The 16,549-nt window shown below is 42.9% G+C and overlaps 1 long non-coding RNA gene across 1 annotated transcript; it reads right to left on the minus strand.

The window, feature by feature from the left end:
- Positions 1 to 9,179: 9,179 nt before the first annotated feature.
- Positions 9,180 to 14,092, minus strand: LOC138407788 (uncharacterized). Its single transcript, XR_011241124.1, has 3 exons — positions 13,618 to 14,092; positions 12,849 to 13,183; positions 9,180 to 9,790 (listed from the first exon to the last, which is right to left on the minus strand). It is a non-coding gene; the product is annotated as an uncharacterized lncRNA (long non-coding RNA).
- Positions 14,093 to 16,549: the final 2,457 nt, after the last annotated feature.

A 16,549-nucleotide genomic window follows, 5' to 3' on the forward strand; every position in this document is an offset into this window, starting at 1 on the left:
GATGGATGGAGAGGAAGAGGGAAGGAGGAAGAGAGGCAGGGGAGGGGAGGAGAGGACAGCGGAGCGCCTGCCAAATAGAGGGGGAGAAAGAGAGGGCGCTTGACAGAGAGGAGCAGGGAGAGGGAAAGAGGAGAGTTATCGCAGGGAAGGGAGGAGGGATTAAGAAACATAAGGATAGCAAGTGGAATGGGAAGTGACGGAGGGGTAGTAGGAAGTGATAAGAGATAATAAGTAAGAGACGACAATATGGAGGAAAATAAAGAAAAGCTTTCTGAGAGGAAAGTGACATATTAGACCTACAGAGGTCTAACACAGAGAAGGGAGGGATTATTATTCAGAGAGAAACGCATGAGAGAGAGTAAGAGAGAGAGTTGGAATTCCAAAATAAAATTAAGAGAGATAAGGGCAATGATGAGTTTGGAATAATATGCTGAAAATGAACTGCATTTTAAAAACGGACTGATGTATTATGTACATGTAACACAACAATGTTCAGTTTTTACATTTCACCTTTCCTACAAATCAAACACCAAGATCACCAGAATATCACCAAGTCTGCCAAGACCCCACGGTCCCGTTAAATCCAATCAAGCTGCACCAAATTGCACACAATCATATCACTCCAGTATCCACAGATCGAGTGGTTTTTGCATAATCCTGCTGACAATCAAACAAACAAAATCATCCTCCTTGGCAACAATAAGGAGTAGTGCCTTTGGGTCTGACTATGACCTGGGCATTCATGAGAAAATAGAGCTGCTTTGTTCATGTATTTCATTCTGTTTTAAAGTGGCGGAAATTATATTCTCATTTTTTTTGCATGAAAGCTTAAATGTTTTTCCTTTCTCTGCCACCATCTCTCTTTTTAATCTCTCTCTACTCTCTCTCTCTCTCTCTCTCACTCTCTCTCTCACACACACACACACACACACAATACGATCCTGTGTGTGTCTGAGCCACATTTCTTTTGTTGTGGTATTTTTCCTGCGGCTCCTCTTTGCTCACTGTTTGTACTCTGTCCAAACCTCTCAGGCTAAATTCTCTGGCACAGTGCGTCAGGACTTGTGTCAAGAAAACACATACGTGCACGTTTACAACATGCAAACGCGTGTGTGAAATACACACTTCACACCACAGTTATGCCATGCGCCACAAATGAGCTAATCCCTCCCCCCCTCCTCCCTTTTCGCCCCAGTCTGACATTAAAGAGGCACATTTTCTCCAACAGAAAATAGGCCATTCGTTGAGAAAAGAAAAAAAAAGATATCAAAGTTGCTGTGAATGAAGACAGGTCTATGTACCATCAAACGCACAAGTCGCCGCATCTCAGTGCTCAGGAAGGCGTGTGGTGCGACATGGGAGCAGAGGGTGTTGGCTGAAAAGCGAAATGGGAAGGAAGGGAGGGATGAAAAAGATGGAGAGGCAGAAAGGGATGGGAGGAGAAGTCCTGGGGGAGAGAACAGATTGAATGGGAGATCTGTCTTAAATCATTTCAATCTCCTCTTTCTCTCTAGCACACATCCTCTCCTCTCCTCTCCTCCCAACTCCTCGCCTCTCCTCTCCTCTCCTCTCCTCTCCTCTCCTCTCCTCTCCTCTCCTCTCCTCTCCTCTCCTCTCCTCTCCTCTCCTCGCCTCTCCTCGCCTCTCCTCTCCTCTCCTCCCAACTCCTCTCCTCTCCTCTCCTCTCCTCCCAACTCTTCACCTCTCCTCTCCTCTCCTCCCCACTCCTCTCCTCTCCTCTTGCTTTCTTCAGCCAAGTGGACTTACATCAACAGTCTAGACTGAATAGTGTTCTATTACCAATTAGGCCTCTTATCATTTTGCTTTTTAAGGGTTCAGATTAATTTAATTGACACAACCATTTAATGGTCTGTGGTCATTTAGTTCTTCTAATAGAATTTCCATGATTAGTGTTTTTCCTTTATATATATTTTTGGTGTGGGATTCAACCTTGATGGCGACTGACTGTAAATTTGTGCCGCTCACCAATAGAAATCTGTCGTTACATTACATGTGTTCCTTCATCCACTTTAAACTCTCTGAGAATGAACTGCTCCACCCTGGCACTCGCCTCTTTTCTTCTTATCTGCGTCCTCTCATCTGGACTTCCTCTCTTTACCTCCGACTCAATCGTCTTGCATTCAATTTTACTAGAAAACTCAAGGAGGGTAGAAACGTTTTCCTCAAAGTCAGCCTCATTCTTTGTTTCCATCTCCGTCACCTGCTGCCTCCTTCAATCGCATCCCCTCTTTACCTTCGCTCCATCCTTTCCTCTGTCTGTCTACATTTCTCCCCTCATCTTGGAATCCTCTCATCAAACTATCTCACGTGTGTCTCTCAGATCACAGCGTCTGTGCCACACCACACCACGCCTGTCACTCCGGCTCCATTTTGCCTCGTGGCTTTTTCTCGCACCCTTTCACTTCCTTTCGTTTGCTATAGCAGCTCGTGGTTCCTTTGCTCTCTGACTGTCGCTCACTATAGATTAGTTCAGGGTGGAGGAAAAAAAAAAGGTGTGCACGTCAGACAAGGCCATGACAGAACTCAGAGGAGGAAGGGGGTGAACAGTAAACTTCAAAATAAATAAATATAAATGAAGACGAAGTCAAACAAGTTAAATAAAGAGACATTTCTCATTCACGGTTCAGCACCTTCCTGAGACACTGCATCTGTACAACCTCATCCTTGACTGCAGAGAAAAAACATCATCTCTCTGCTATTGACTGAACGTACACACACACACACGCACACACACACACACACACGCACACACACACACACACACCTTCATCCACACCTGGGCACGGCTGTACTGCAGGAACACAGGTTTTTCTTTGGTTGCTGAGTTGTTTGCCCTAAAGACAAAACTCTACAGCTGAGCAAGAAACTAGAATAACTGCCCTGAGGTTGTTTACCTCCGCCAACTATAGCAGCCATATTTGTTTCGTTTTACAGACTATAGTTCGCCGCGACCTTTGACCTTTGACCGCTGAAATCTAATCAGGTCAAAATTTAAAGAAATTCCCTAAAAGCAGACTTGAACCATCATGTTTAACAGGCCAAACACATGTTTTTTCAATCCACTGTGACCTGAATCTACAGATGCAGATTTGAGTCTGATCTTTTCATAAAGGCGAAATATAAAAACAGAAAGTTCTTGAAAGTGACACTCTCTCACCGGTGGTTTAAAGATGTCCCCCAACTGTCATTGTTTTTCAGCTCTCTTTATATAGAAAGTTTCATTTGCGGATAAACCCCACTCCACCTCATCTGGGTCTAATTCCCTTTCTACACTGTGATCCCTCTTTGTCTGTAACCTTCTCGACTTTCCGTCTTCTTCAGTCCAAAAGTACACAGAGCGCTCACCCTGTCTCTTCCTCACATCAGTGCAAAACAGAAAAAGCCCTGTAGTGAAAGGAGAGCCGGGCTCTAACCTCGCTGTAAGACAATATGGGTCAGCTTGAATGAGACAGAAAAAAATAATCTACTGGGAGTCTCGGATTTCCTGTTGGAGACATTTCAGGTTTATTTTGGACTGGATAACTTTGGAGTGATGTTATACTCTGTGAATCTATGCGATGCATATTATGTCTCGTTTCCCTGTGTCCATTTGTTTTTCCACACTAAACAGCCTTCCAGGGGCAGATCGATGACCCATGCTAATGTACTTAAATATTGATGGCTCCTTTTAGCCGATTGTTAACCAGCGTATCCAGTTTTTCCAGCCAGCGATGCAAACAGACATTTAGTTTGATGATTGTAAGTTTATCTGGCAACATTTCAGCTTAACACATCAGCCATTAAGCCCAAAAATGTTATGTTTTCGAGACTCCGGGCCGCTCATGATCCCATTCTGAATTGTCAGGTAGAAAGTTGCTCCTTGAAGCTTGACGGTATGGGGGCTTCGGCGTAATCCCATTAAGGACTCAGATGCACAAATAGGTCAAAAACAGTTCACCTGTATTCAGGCTTTCCAGACTGACGGTGCAGACGGAGCAACAGGGAGACACGGCAAGCAGGACGTCAAAATATGAAGACAAAAACAGGGACGTGAAGGAAGAGAGTGGAAAGCTGCAGCTGGGAACCACTCTGGTAGAATGTTTGTGCAAATAGACCAGGATGTATTTCAGGAAGTTAAGGGGGCAATGAGGAACGGGCGGCCGGGAGGTGAGAAAGGGCTGTGGTTACTGCAGCAGGAGTGATAGGGTGTGAAATGACAAGAGAGTCGGTGATCCTTGGCAGAGACAGGCAGAGACAGGGATGTGCAGAGAGAGGTTTTTGTATCCGTCTCTTTTAAGGCAACAAAAACAAGTAGAAGTGGAAACTAGAGGGGCGATTGGGAGTTAGTGCTTCGGTTGATTGGCTCGATGCTGCACAGACCCTGGCTCCAAAGGCACAAGATGGCAGAGTTTGTATGCAGGACATTTTGGCTTGATGAGGAAGTGGACATCTGTCAGTTTATGGTGATCAAAGTGCACAGAAGCAAGTTACTAATTCCTATAGATGAGAAACTACTCGTTTGAAAATGTGCTACATGTGGTATCATGACTGCAGAAAATCTTGAGAGGCAGCGACCAATCAACGAACCGAAGCACCATCGGCCCAAGGTGATGCCACCAGCTAAGTAATCGTGCAGTCATCCAGTCGACGTCAATAGAGGATTATCCCACCGCGGCTCTGTGGGAGGTCTATGGTTTTATCAACTGTCTGTCTCAGTTTCATCCTAATGCGGTCCCAGTTCCCCCCGCAAAGCTATCTACTGTGTGTGTCTGTATGTTTGTGTGTGTGTGTGTGTGTGTCAACAAGAACGAGCCACAGTAACTCAATCAGCCAGTCAGGGATGAGATCTGTCCTCACTTGTGGCCCAGAAAGCGAGACAGGTTGGAGAGAGATATAGGAAGAGTGAGTGTGTGTGTGTGCGTGTGTGTGCGAGAGGAAGATAGACAGAAAGGTCACCCGAAGGTGAACAAGCAGAGGCGGAGGTGGTGAAATGGGAAACATTAGAAGGTACGTAAGGAGGCGTATAAACATCATGTGTGGATGGATTCTGAAACAAACCCTCAGGGAGAAGACCCAGGAATTATTGTTGTTGTTGTTTTGTGTTGTTCTGTTTTCGTTGTGCGTCTCTTGTTCATAGTTTTGTGTGTTGTTGCATCACGTTCCTTTGTGGTTGTTTTTGCGTGTTTGTCGTAAATCTTTTGTCTTTGTCGTCATTCTTTGTGCCTTTACATCTTTTTGCGGTTGTCAGTGTGTTTTCAATTATTAGCCTCCTTGTCGTTTAGCGTCTTTATTGTCAGTTCATATTTCTTAGTAGTTGTCCTGCATATGTCATTTTGCGTCTCTTTGGACTCCTTTTGCTTTTTCTGTCTTTTAACTGATATTTTGACGCCGGCCCCTTGACCCACTCGGCCCCTGGACGGTCTGTAAAATAAAGATTAACGCTGAAGAGGAGCGAGCGATAGAGGACAAACGGAGAAGCAGAGCTGTGTAGCGTTGCACTGAGGGGACCTTCATGCTCAGACACTCCCTGACTAACCCTCGTCTACTCCTTCTTTCTCCTCCCGCTCAAGTTTTTTGACACAAAGCGGATTTGTAAAATCCAGTCGACTTTTTATTGCAGCTCAGTGATTTGGGCGTGCACACACACACACACACGCATGGAAGTGTAGATTCTTAAAGTTTGAGGGTTTAATAAGCTGCACAGTGCACAGTTTATAAACTAAACACATGTGGTATTACATACATATGTTCATTTTTAGAGATTTGTACATATATGTGTGAGCAGTTTGAATCTGTGGATGTCAGTGGATTAACCTACTTTAGGGCGGATGTTTTCATCACCGAGGATCCTAAACTTGTGGATGAGTCATATTTGGTCCAGTAGCGCTGATGACATCACCATACATCTCACAGTGCCTCTGCCTGGAGCTGTTTATCCGACTCTATATTTATCATCGTATCACACTCACAGAAACACATTCTAACTTGTGCAGTTGATTACCTACATGCCATGAAGAGCCCAGGAGCAGCATTTAGCTTCCGCAAAGGGCTGTAAACGGGATAAAAGCCTGTATATTTCATAGCGTGTAAATACGTGACATATATTGGAGAGCAGATTGCTTCTGGGAGGATATTTCTCCTGATTTAATCTAAAATGTTCACGCTGAGATGGCAGTATCAAAGTCAGGGCTTCCTCTTTGATTCTCTAAACTCCTTCAAAGCAAAAGTTGAGCCATGGAGGCTTATGGAGATGCTTGATTTACTGAATCCTCCGAGGAGGGAAATGTGAGAATGTTTAATGGTTTATTTTATAATTTGAACACTGAAATATTCAGAATTAACCAAAATAATTCATAATATCCATTCAAATATTTATTTTGAGAGAACCGACATTCATAATTCAGTCAGATAGGCCCTGACTTAGTGACCATATGTGCATAATGAGACATTCTGGACCTGCTTTGCAGAGTCAGTGAGCAGCGGCAGCTGAAGCATGGCTGCTTATTATTGTTCAGAAATGATAAAGAGCAGTTGAATGCTCTGTGCTGTGAGGACATAAAGGCCTTCACACAAAAAAAATATTAACAAAACTCTTCTTACTGGCAGCGATACACATTTCTGGCACTTCCAACACTTGTTCACTCAAAGGCTTGGATAGATTTGTGCCAGCTCCTTCTTAATAAAAGAATGATGGATTCACAAAACATCCAGTGATCTCGTCTCCCTCTTCACTTGATAAAACAGGAGAAGCTTTTCCATTTTAGAAGGTAGAGAAAGAGAAGGAGAGATTCACTGCCTCTTACCGGAGCTGAAGCTCTTCCACGGCCCTGGTTCCATATTCAGGATCTAAAGGGGACATTAAACTCTGAGTGGAGAGGCTGCTGCAGCGTCTCAGGAGCAGCAGTGTGTCTGAGGTAAGTTATACTTTAGCCTAATTTTTACACTGTACAGCCATTGGTCAACAATTATCTTACTAATTTTCACATTCGGTGTTAATGTATTTAATTAAATGAACTTTTATTTGTGTAACACCTGATCTCTACATATCTCCAGGCTCTACATTGGAAGTTTGGCCCTCAAAGTATAAACCCCACTAATCCTTACCCCAATTAATAATATAAACACTGAGATGATATTGTTCCAAATAATAAAAGTGATAATTATAATTGAAGAGTGGTAGATCTGGATTCTGTACTTGTTCCAAAAGATACTGACATATTATTCTGATAAATCCCTGATCTAGACATTTACCACTTCCTTCTACCTTCCTTAATCCAACAGATAAGAATCTTTGAAAAGAGGAGTTAACCGAATTAAACTCCAACAAGGGTTAGTTTTCTTTTCTCTTTATGTTCCAAAAGGTGTCAGCCGTCAGAGCTCACTTATAAAAGCCCTGAAAGCGCGACAGAAATGTTTTTCTCGCCATCATCAAAGCCCGCCGCAGTTACCTCATTATCCATTTCAAATTTCAAAGAGCTCCTGAAATGAGCTCATCACCAGATCTGTCTCCAACGATCTCAGACGTTCTGAATCCAAAGGAGAATCATCCTGTGGAGGCCAGGGAAGGAAAATAGATCTTTACCACTCTTTAGGTTTAGTTCACGAACAATTACTGTCATTTTTAACATTACGAGCTCAAAGGTGCCAGAATAATTCAGCGATCAGTGATCTAATTATATTTCAAACATGATTTTTCTCAGCTTTAAAACCCAAATGCGTTGTTCTGCTTATTTCTAAGACTTCCAGTGTGAGTGGATTTCTCTTTCAGAGCAGGACTGTGACACTGAACCTTCACGTGAAGCTGTAATTGACCTGCTAACACAGCTGCACCGAGACATTCAATCTGCCGCCTCTGTCCGTTACCTCACACACAGGTTTGTGTAAAGTTACAGTTCAAGAGTCCATTTACTCTGCACCATAGGACAAATACCTATCAGGTTCCATTATCGTAGCTGCTGAGGCCATTCTGTGTACTTTCTGTGTTATACACTCTGATTCTACTCTGTCACAGTCTTTAGTTACTCTGGTTACTTGCTCCATTCAAAAGGAACACCTGCTTTAATGAATGAACAGTTTCCTTTCTCTCCAGAGAAGAAAAGTACGGTCAGCATAGTTTTTACATTTAATCTAATAACTGATAAGGTGTTGAGCTTAAGTGTTGTAATGGTTGGGAAAGCCTGACTTGATGAGATGAACTTTATTAGAAGCTTCACTTCTGTCCTACAGCTGTAAGTAAGTTTGAATACCACGTGACCTCATGTATAGTAAAGTACTTGACACATCCCTAAATACTCATTATCTGATTACACATGGCGTCTCTCAGTTTTCACACTCGTACAGAGATGCTCAAACACAGCGATGTTTCTAAATATATATATATATATATATATATATATATATATATATATATATATACGGAATACTCTTAATTTTACTACTAAAATACACTCACACACACGTCTCTCTATAGACTCATTGACATAATGCATTCTCTAGCCCCTTACCCTAACCTTAACCATCACAACTGATACCTAACCTTGACCTCATCCTAATCCTATAACTAAGTCTTAACCCTCAAACAGCACTTTGAATTAGTGACGAACTTGAAAATGTCCTCACAGTGATGGTACTGAACCAAAATTGACCCCAATAACTTTACAAGCACAAGCACACACACACAGTCAGACACACACACACACACTCAGACACACACCCTCTCTGTAAGAGTGATGCAGAGAGGGGAGCCTTAAATTTTACACCACTGCCGTAAATGTTTATATCAGCTGTAATCAATAGTGTATGACTTTCATTATCTTTGTCATTGGTAATATAATCACATCGTTGTGCAAGAGAACTGGGGCACAAGCCTCTATCATCATACTCATCAGCATAATTGTTGCTGATGTAAGTGGATGGATATTTAAAGCACAGGGAAGCAGTGGAGACACACACACACACACACACACACACACACACACACACACACACACACACACACACACACACACACACTGGAAGATCACTTACTTTGAAGATCTGCTCCAAGAACTGTTTCAATTACATGGCTGAACAAACTGTGGCAATGTTGTGTCTTGATTTCTTTGGGTCAAAGAGAAGTTAAACGTGTCTGAGCCGCACAAAGAGAAGGAACTGTCGCACGAAAATTAGATTTGGTTGGTGAGTTTAATTTAAATTGAAGGCGGCAAATTATTGGCAAAATCAATTTAGTCATTTAATTTAAGAAAGGAGGAAATGCACACTCGTCATAGGACTGGTTATAATGGAACTGGGTTTTCAGTCCAGTTCTGTAAAACATATGTGTAACTTTATCTTCACTTTAGATATGTGGACCTGAGGCTAACTGCATGTTTCAGTTGGTGACGCTGTAGCTCATTTATTTAGTTTCATGTCAAGTCTTTTGTGGCTCTAAAAGAAGCTCTAGACATTGTCCCCAGAAGCTTCCCGACAAAACAGCTAAGATTCTTTAAGCAACAGATACATGATAGTAGATGATAGATAGATAGACGGATAGATAGATAGATGGATAGATAGACAGCAGCACCCCTACATATAAAACATTTCTCCATCGGTCACACATCTAATCTTTACACTGCCCGTACAGCCATCTGGTACAATTTGGTGTTCAGTATCTTGCCCAAGGCCATTTCCACATGCAAACTGAAGGAGCTGGGGATCGAACCACTGATCTGCCAAATAGGTGACGACACACTCCCAAGGCCTGAGCCACAGCTCCAGGACTCAGGAGCTTCTGGGTCGCAGCATTTGACACCTGAAATCACATTCGAATAAAAAAGTATATTTCAAGAGTGAAAGTCTTATAGGTACTTCTTACTCAGAGTAGTATTCTATTGGTCATAATTAACACAGATCATGAAAAGAAACAAGAACAACTATGTGCCCGTGGGAATCGTTTGACCGGAAATGACAGTTAACCATGGATTAATGTCTGTGTGTCAAACCCCTGAGCCAGCCATTAACCCCGGGTTAAGATAACCTCAGGCTAATGAGACACTCTATGGCTGCTCAATATACTGTATATCAATAATTCCTAACTGGTTATAATGGGAACCATGCTGCTGTGCATAGCTCGCACTAAATTCAATTCTGTAGAAAAAACAAGTCTGTCTGAGTTGACATGAGATTGAACTGTCGAGCACATTATAGTTCCCGGTGTGGATGTGGGGCCACGGTCAAATTGACATGCAATACATTTCCATGACAGAGTTATGGTGGAGGGGTCATGAGGCCAGCGTGTGCACACAGGGAACTGAACTCACACTGAGCTCATCCGTGCGAGGACGGGATCACACATCATTCCCACACATCTGCCTCCTGACTCATCAGTCAACGTACGGCACCGGCACAAATCAGCAGCGGAGATTCAAGGTTCCTCTGCAAGGTTCTCTCTCTCTCTCTCCGTCCCGACCCCCGCAGTTCAACGACTGTGGGGCCTCTGGTGCATTTCAGAGCAAGATATCCGGCGCTGTTGTCTGACAATATGATTACAAGCCTGAACGTAAAGCCCGTTGTGGTTATTTCCTCTGAACCAGCTGTGTATTTGAAGGCAAGAGATTAGCAGTGTTTTTCATTATTAAGGACAAAATTAAAAGCATTGCGTGATTATATAAATGCATAATTGTGTGAGGGCCATTTGCCACGAACACTGCAGATGTTACTGTGTGGGAGACATGGGGTGAATCCCATCAGCCCAATGTGGTGCTGGGATTTAGAGAGTGATTATATTTGACATCCTGCTAACAATCCCCCTGCTGGTGAAACCATTTAAAGGTACAAATAGCAAGATGTTTCACTCTTAGCTCGGGGCATCTAACACAATAATAGCATCAGCTGTCAGCCGTGAAGAGACTGTGGGGAACGAGAGCGTTCGGCTTGTTGGATGAGGCTGTTGAATCAAGGGAATAAAAAAAACAAAAAAAAGAAAACACAAAGATTGGAAAAACTTGCAAAGAGGAGCGGAGCTGCGGGACGGAGAGGACTGGGTGAAAAGAAGGTGCCTTTCGGTTTAATTAGCGGTGGCAAATTAATTAGCAGCAGGGTGTGAATTAATTAGTGTTCCAAAGGCAGTTTAAAGGCAGCGCCATAAGGAACCACTGGAGAGGTCCCATAAGGCTTTACAGTTTGTTACAGCCCAACCATGATCCTATTAATTAGCAATTAAATGCTTCCTGAATTCCCCATTCTATGAATCTCTCTATTTGTTCTTCTTCTATCTATTCTTCGTGTCTCTGTATTGTCTCCTCCACAACATCAAGAGACAGCAATGCAAACCTCCCGCTGCTATTTACAGTAGAAGTCGTCTTTGGTCTTGCAGCGGTGTTACACATTTGTTCATTGTTGTTCTTCCACGTCATTTTAAAAACTGTTACCCCGAGGCTCCCCCCCCAAACACACACACACACACACACACACACACACACACACACACACACCAATAAAAAGTTTCTAGGGTTTTTCGGTATTTCTGTCTTTAGATTGGAGTGCAGACTGGGGAGAAATAGGGGGCTCTTTGATATTCTCATTGATTTTTTTAAAGCCATCTCATTTCCCATGCTCTCACTCTGCGGTGCCTTCTCCCGGCTGCTTTACAGCCAACATAACCCGGTTGGTGTGAGCGAATGGGTCAGTGCACATGAGACAGGCTCGTTCAGAAAGTGGTTTGTGCTTTAGTTTTCTAACACACACACACACACACACACACCTGCAGGTATCGACAACACAGACTGTGCAATCACTTCAATTTATGTGCTTGAAAACAGTGCGCTGAACGAGCATCGCGGGGCTGCTCCACACCGACGGTGATCCCTCATAAAGACACTGCTGTAAAAATGTGTTGCTTCTTTATCACATCTCTCCCTCCTCTTCTATTTTCTCTTGGCAACTCATCGTGCCGTATGGAGCAATGTGGAATCGATCGGACAAGCGATGCACATTTCAATAAGGAGACATATTAAATGGACATATATTTTTTTTAACCCTGTCAATGCTATGACAACACACAGCTGATGGGAATGATCAAAATAAAAGGAGGTGAATTTCCGAAGCATGTTTCAAATTATAAATAATGATTTTGACAGGAAGCAAATGAAAAATACAAAGAGGTCAATAATCCAGGTGCCTGTGTGGCGTTAAGACGGTGCTGAATATCATACTTCAGTCAAAAAGCAACATGGAGGGCAGTGATTTACAGCAGCGTCTGTGTTCAAGCCAAATTTCATGGCTGTCACTTCACTTAAGATTCTTCTCAAAACTACCAATGCCACGTTCATGGTGGTGCTACAGGAAAAGTCATCTGAACGTCCACCCATCATTCATGCTCTTATTCTGAGCGAATCCCAGCTGACATCAGTCAATTCTTTAGTTTATGAGATATTTCATATCAAATTATTCACAATATTATCTCCAAAAAACATGTTGATCTGCTGAGGGTGCAGTACTGATATAATATCAGACTTGTAAAATGAGTGAATCGTCGTTTTAATCCCTTTGAGGGAAAGAGAGAAGCTCCTGTCATCGGATGATCTCAGCGGCAAAGACGTTGGATGTTTATTTTTCCTGAAGATTCAGAACAGAAATACCAACTTTGATTGATTTTGTGTCATCAGTCAGAAAGTCCTGCTGGATGCAGGAGAAATATACAAGAACTACAGCAGCCAGTTTTCTTCACACTCTGCTGATCCGCTCTCCGGTGCAGTTATATAATGATGCTTCAGTCAAACTCATGACAGCCTCTAACATTTGTTTATTTGTCAAAGTATGTACATTATTTTGTGTTGCAGCAGTTGTCTGACATTTTAAGGTCCACTTACTCTGCGATTTATTCCTCTTCATTCTTTCGCCTTCAGCTCTTCTCCTCTCAAAGTCTTTTTTTTTTTTTTCCGGTGTATTTCTTGATGATTATTCTATTTGGCCCAACTTGGCCCTGCAGAGTAAAAAAAAAAAGAATAGAGAAAAGCATGTGAAGCATCATCCATGTGAGGGCCGACGTCATGTTCTGTTTTCTTCTTCTCTTCCTGACTCAACCTGAGGGGGCGGGGCACCCTCTGCCCTTTGCACCGGGACGTGGTTGGTGGCCCTCAAGTCACGGTACAGTCATCTCCATGGAAACCAAGACAATATAGAGGAGGATGATGAAACCAGCATTCTAAGAGGAAACAAGTACAATCATGAAACTATTATTTCCCTCGACGGTTTTATCTTCTTCAATTTTTGCCAATGACCCAAATTAAATCTGTAGATGAAAAAGTAATGTGTTCAATCACTGTGATTTTAAAATGATAATTTTAGAATGTTGAATTCACTGACAGCTTCTCTGCGTGCAGCTTAACTTCGGCCTCAGGCTACAAGTTGTAAACAAGTACTTCTAATACACTTCCTGCCTCGAGGCATAATGCTGCATTATTCTTGCTTAATAAGTGAAGTGTGTTTTGTGTATTTTTCCTCTTTATCATAGTCACAATGACAATGTTCAGACCTGGTGTTAGTGACAACCATGTATGATCAGACCTCTCGAGACGAATGTTAAGCTCAGGTCTGACGGGGTCCTATGTGAAAAAACACAACATTTCTGTAGCTCACCAGCAGCTCAGTGGTTCACTCACTCGCTCCCTCTGCTTGCAGCTCAAATTTCTAAGAGGAAAGACAAATATAGCAAAGTTAAGGGGCTTCAGTTGTCATTGATTCTCTCATTAGAGCTACTTCAACACACGACACTGATCAAATCAAAAAAAAGCCTCCTGGGGCAGCAGTGGGGAATTCCTGTGAGTCGACCATGAAGTCTTCCGGCTGACTGCGCGGTGCTCATCCTCACACAGCTGCCACCCAGCCATCAGCATCAGCAGCCTCTCATCAACGCTAATGACACTGCATGTGCAACACAACCACAACACGTCAGGGGAGGACTCCAGGGAATCCTGCTTAGACGTCTCCTGATCCCGGGACTCTGTTAAACACAACACACAGACTGATGTTCTTTAAGGTGTCAGGTTACATAGTCGGTAGCACTGTTGCACTACTGGTCAGTGTAGTTAGTCCAACGAACGTTTGCATAAAAACAATTTAGTTAAACATAACACTTTTGCCATTTAAGCTGTTTCAGACATGACCTCTGAGGTTCTCTGACTTTGTCTGCGTGACACCTCATTTTAACCTGAAGATATTTGTTTTCTTTATGTTATTTTTATTTTCGCTAAAAGATTCCCTGCTGTGTTCTTCTGGATTTCTACGATCTTTATACGATGAGGTCAGGTGAATAAAGTTCGTAGAAACCGTGGAGCGTCTCACTCGGACATTTGCGTTCACACATCCAGTGCATGTCTGAAAGCAGCTTTAAAGTTTACAAGGAAACCTGTTCAGGATACCATTTACAGCAAGCAATATGTCTCACACACACACACACACACACACACACACACACACACACACACACACACACACACTCACACACACACACTCTGCAATATCCCATTCCAATGTTGTTTATATGCAGTCTGGGGATCCTCATTAAATACGGCTGAAGAGACACAGAGGTGCCAGGACACCAAATCTGTGAGATTGGGGGGGTGATAATAATACTGTGGTGGAGTCAGCAATAAATCACACACTGATAAGGTCAGCTGCTGAATAATGATCATAATAATGTGATGAGTTCCAGCCAGGAGACGGAGCTAGCGGACATTGCTTGGGCGTAAAATGGTTAGAGGGGGTGCTCTCGCACGCACGCACGCACGCACGCACGCACGCACGCACGCACGCACGCACGCACGCACGCACGCACGCACGCACGCACACACACACACGCACGCGTACATGTGTGTGTGGAGGGTCTGGTGCATCTGTATGAGTAACTGTGCTGTTCGGTTTACTAGGAGAGATTCTGCCTTTACCACCCTACACACCTCAAGCCTCACAAGCCAGTAAACAATACCTCCTCCGCTAATTATAGAAAGTCTGCACCTCACCCTTCTCTCCCACCTCCTCCCAAACACACTCCCTCATCTCTCTAACATGTTACACAGCTCCTCCTGATGCTTCCTCGCAGTCTCATCTTTCCAGAGACCCAGCTCAGGGTCTGTGGATCCATCGCTTTCATCCACCATCCTTCGGGCTGCCGTGAAATTTGGGTCAATGTCTGTGGTATCACAACAGGATAAATCCTAATGACTTCTGGGATTTGCCGACTCATCGTTTCACACATCCGTCGCTTTGGTTCATGACGACGAGACACCACACCCCTTTTTTAACAGTAAGAGCCAGACATTTAAAAGATAGATTGAAAAAAACAACAACCATACATTAAATCCTATCGTTCATCTTCTGAAATTCTAATCCGATCAACTACAATATTTTATTTAATCTGGTTTTTACTCTTCTCACGTGTATTTTTGCATTAATGCTCTGATGCTGCGGGATCTTCTAATTTCTTCTACTTGTTTCCTATTGTTCGCCTTCACTTTCTCATATAGAACTTGTAATAGAACCTTGTAACTCTGATATTATTACTATTATTACCATTTCTATTATTATTATTATTAGCAGCAGGATGATTGACCGTCATGTGTGAACCCCCCGAGCATGCTGCAGCCATGCTTACATGTCATTTGCATGTTAACGCGTGTTCCCTGGTTGTAACCACATGCTGCCGTTTCTTCTCTTCTCTCTTTGTGCAGAGCTGAGATCATTGCAAGCTCAGCTTCAGTTGTCACAGCAGCCAATGGGGTCACACTGATGCTAATAGCTTTGATGAGTGTTTCCACGTTGCTACACATACTCCCCCCCTCACTACCACACACTGTGTCAGCAGTTTCCTCCGTCTGTGTGCCGCATTGGCATCTGCAGGTGAAAAGCATGCGTGTGTGTGTGTGATCAGTTTTATTGCTTGTCGGTTGTGCGGTGATTCACCCGCATATCATTTGCACTTTGCTTTGTGTCTGTTGAATCTGTCTGTTGAATCTGTGTCTGTTGTGTAGAAGTGTTCAGTGTTGATTATTGGTCATGAGACAAAAATCCAGAGCAACCAAATAAAAAATAGGGCAGTGTCTTTTCTCATTGGTGGAGTCTCATTGCCTCAGTTTCTTTGTGTAACCATGGACTGAGGTGAGAATGAACAATTTCAAAAGGCAACAACTGAATTATTTGTGTCCGCTGGACGAGCTGGAGTCAATCCCAGCTGACGTTGGGTTTATGAACACGATCATGTCAATGATGCAACCAGGGCTTGTGTCTGATTCAACAAGTTCCATATAAGACTTTTCAAGACTATAATATATTTCATTTTAGACCCAATAATAATATCTGTATCGTTAAAGAACATTCATCTTCAAAAATAAAATCATTTTAAAGCAGAAGAAGCACAGAATGGAAGTTAAAATAAGACCTATTCGAACGTATTTAAGAACTAGTATGAATACTTTGACACAGTACAGACTTTTTAACGCCTTTCAATATCCGTCTACGTGTTAACAATTGAAGCTGCTGCAGAATTCACTCATTCCTGAAGAGCGTTGTTTTG

Source organism: Paralichthys olivaceus, chromosome 5 (genome assembly GCF_024713975.1).
Source record: "Paralichthys olivaceus isolate ysfri-2021 chromosome 5, ASM2471397v2, whole genome shotgun sequence".
NCBI lineage: Eukaryota > Metazoa > Chordata > Actinopteri > Pleuronectiformes > Paralichthyidae > Paralichthys > Paralichthys olivaceus.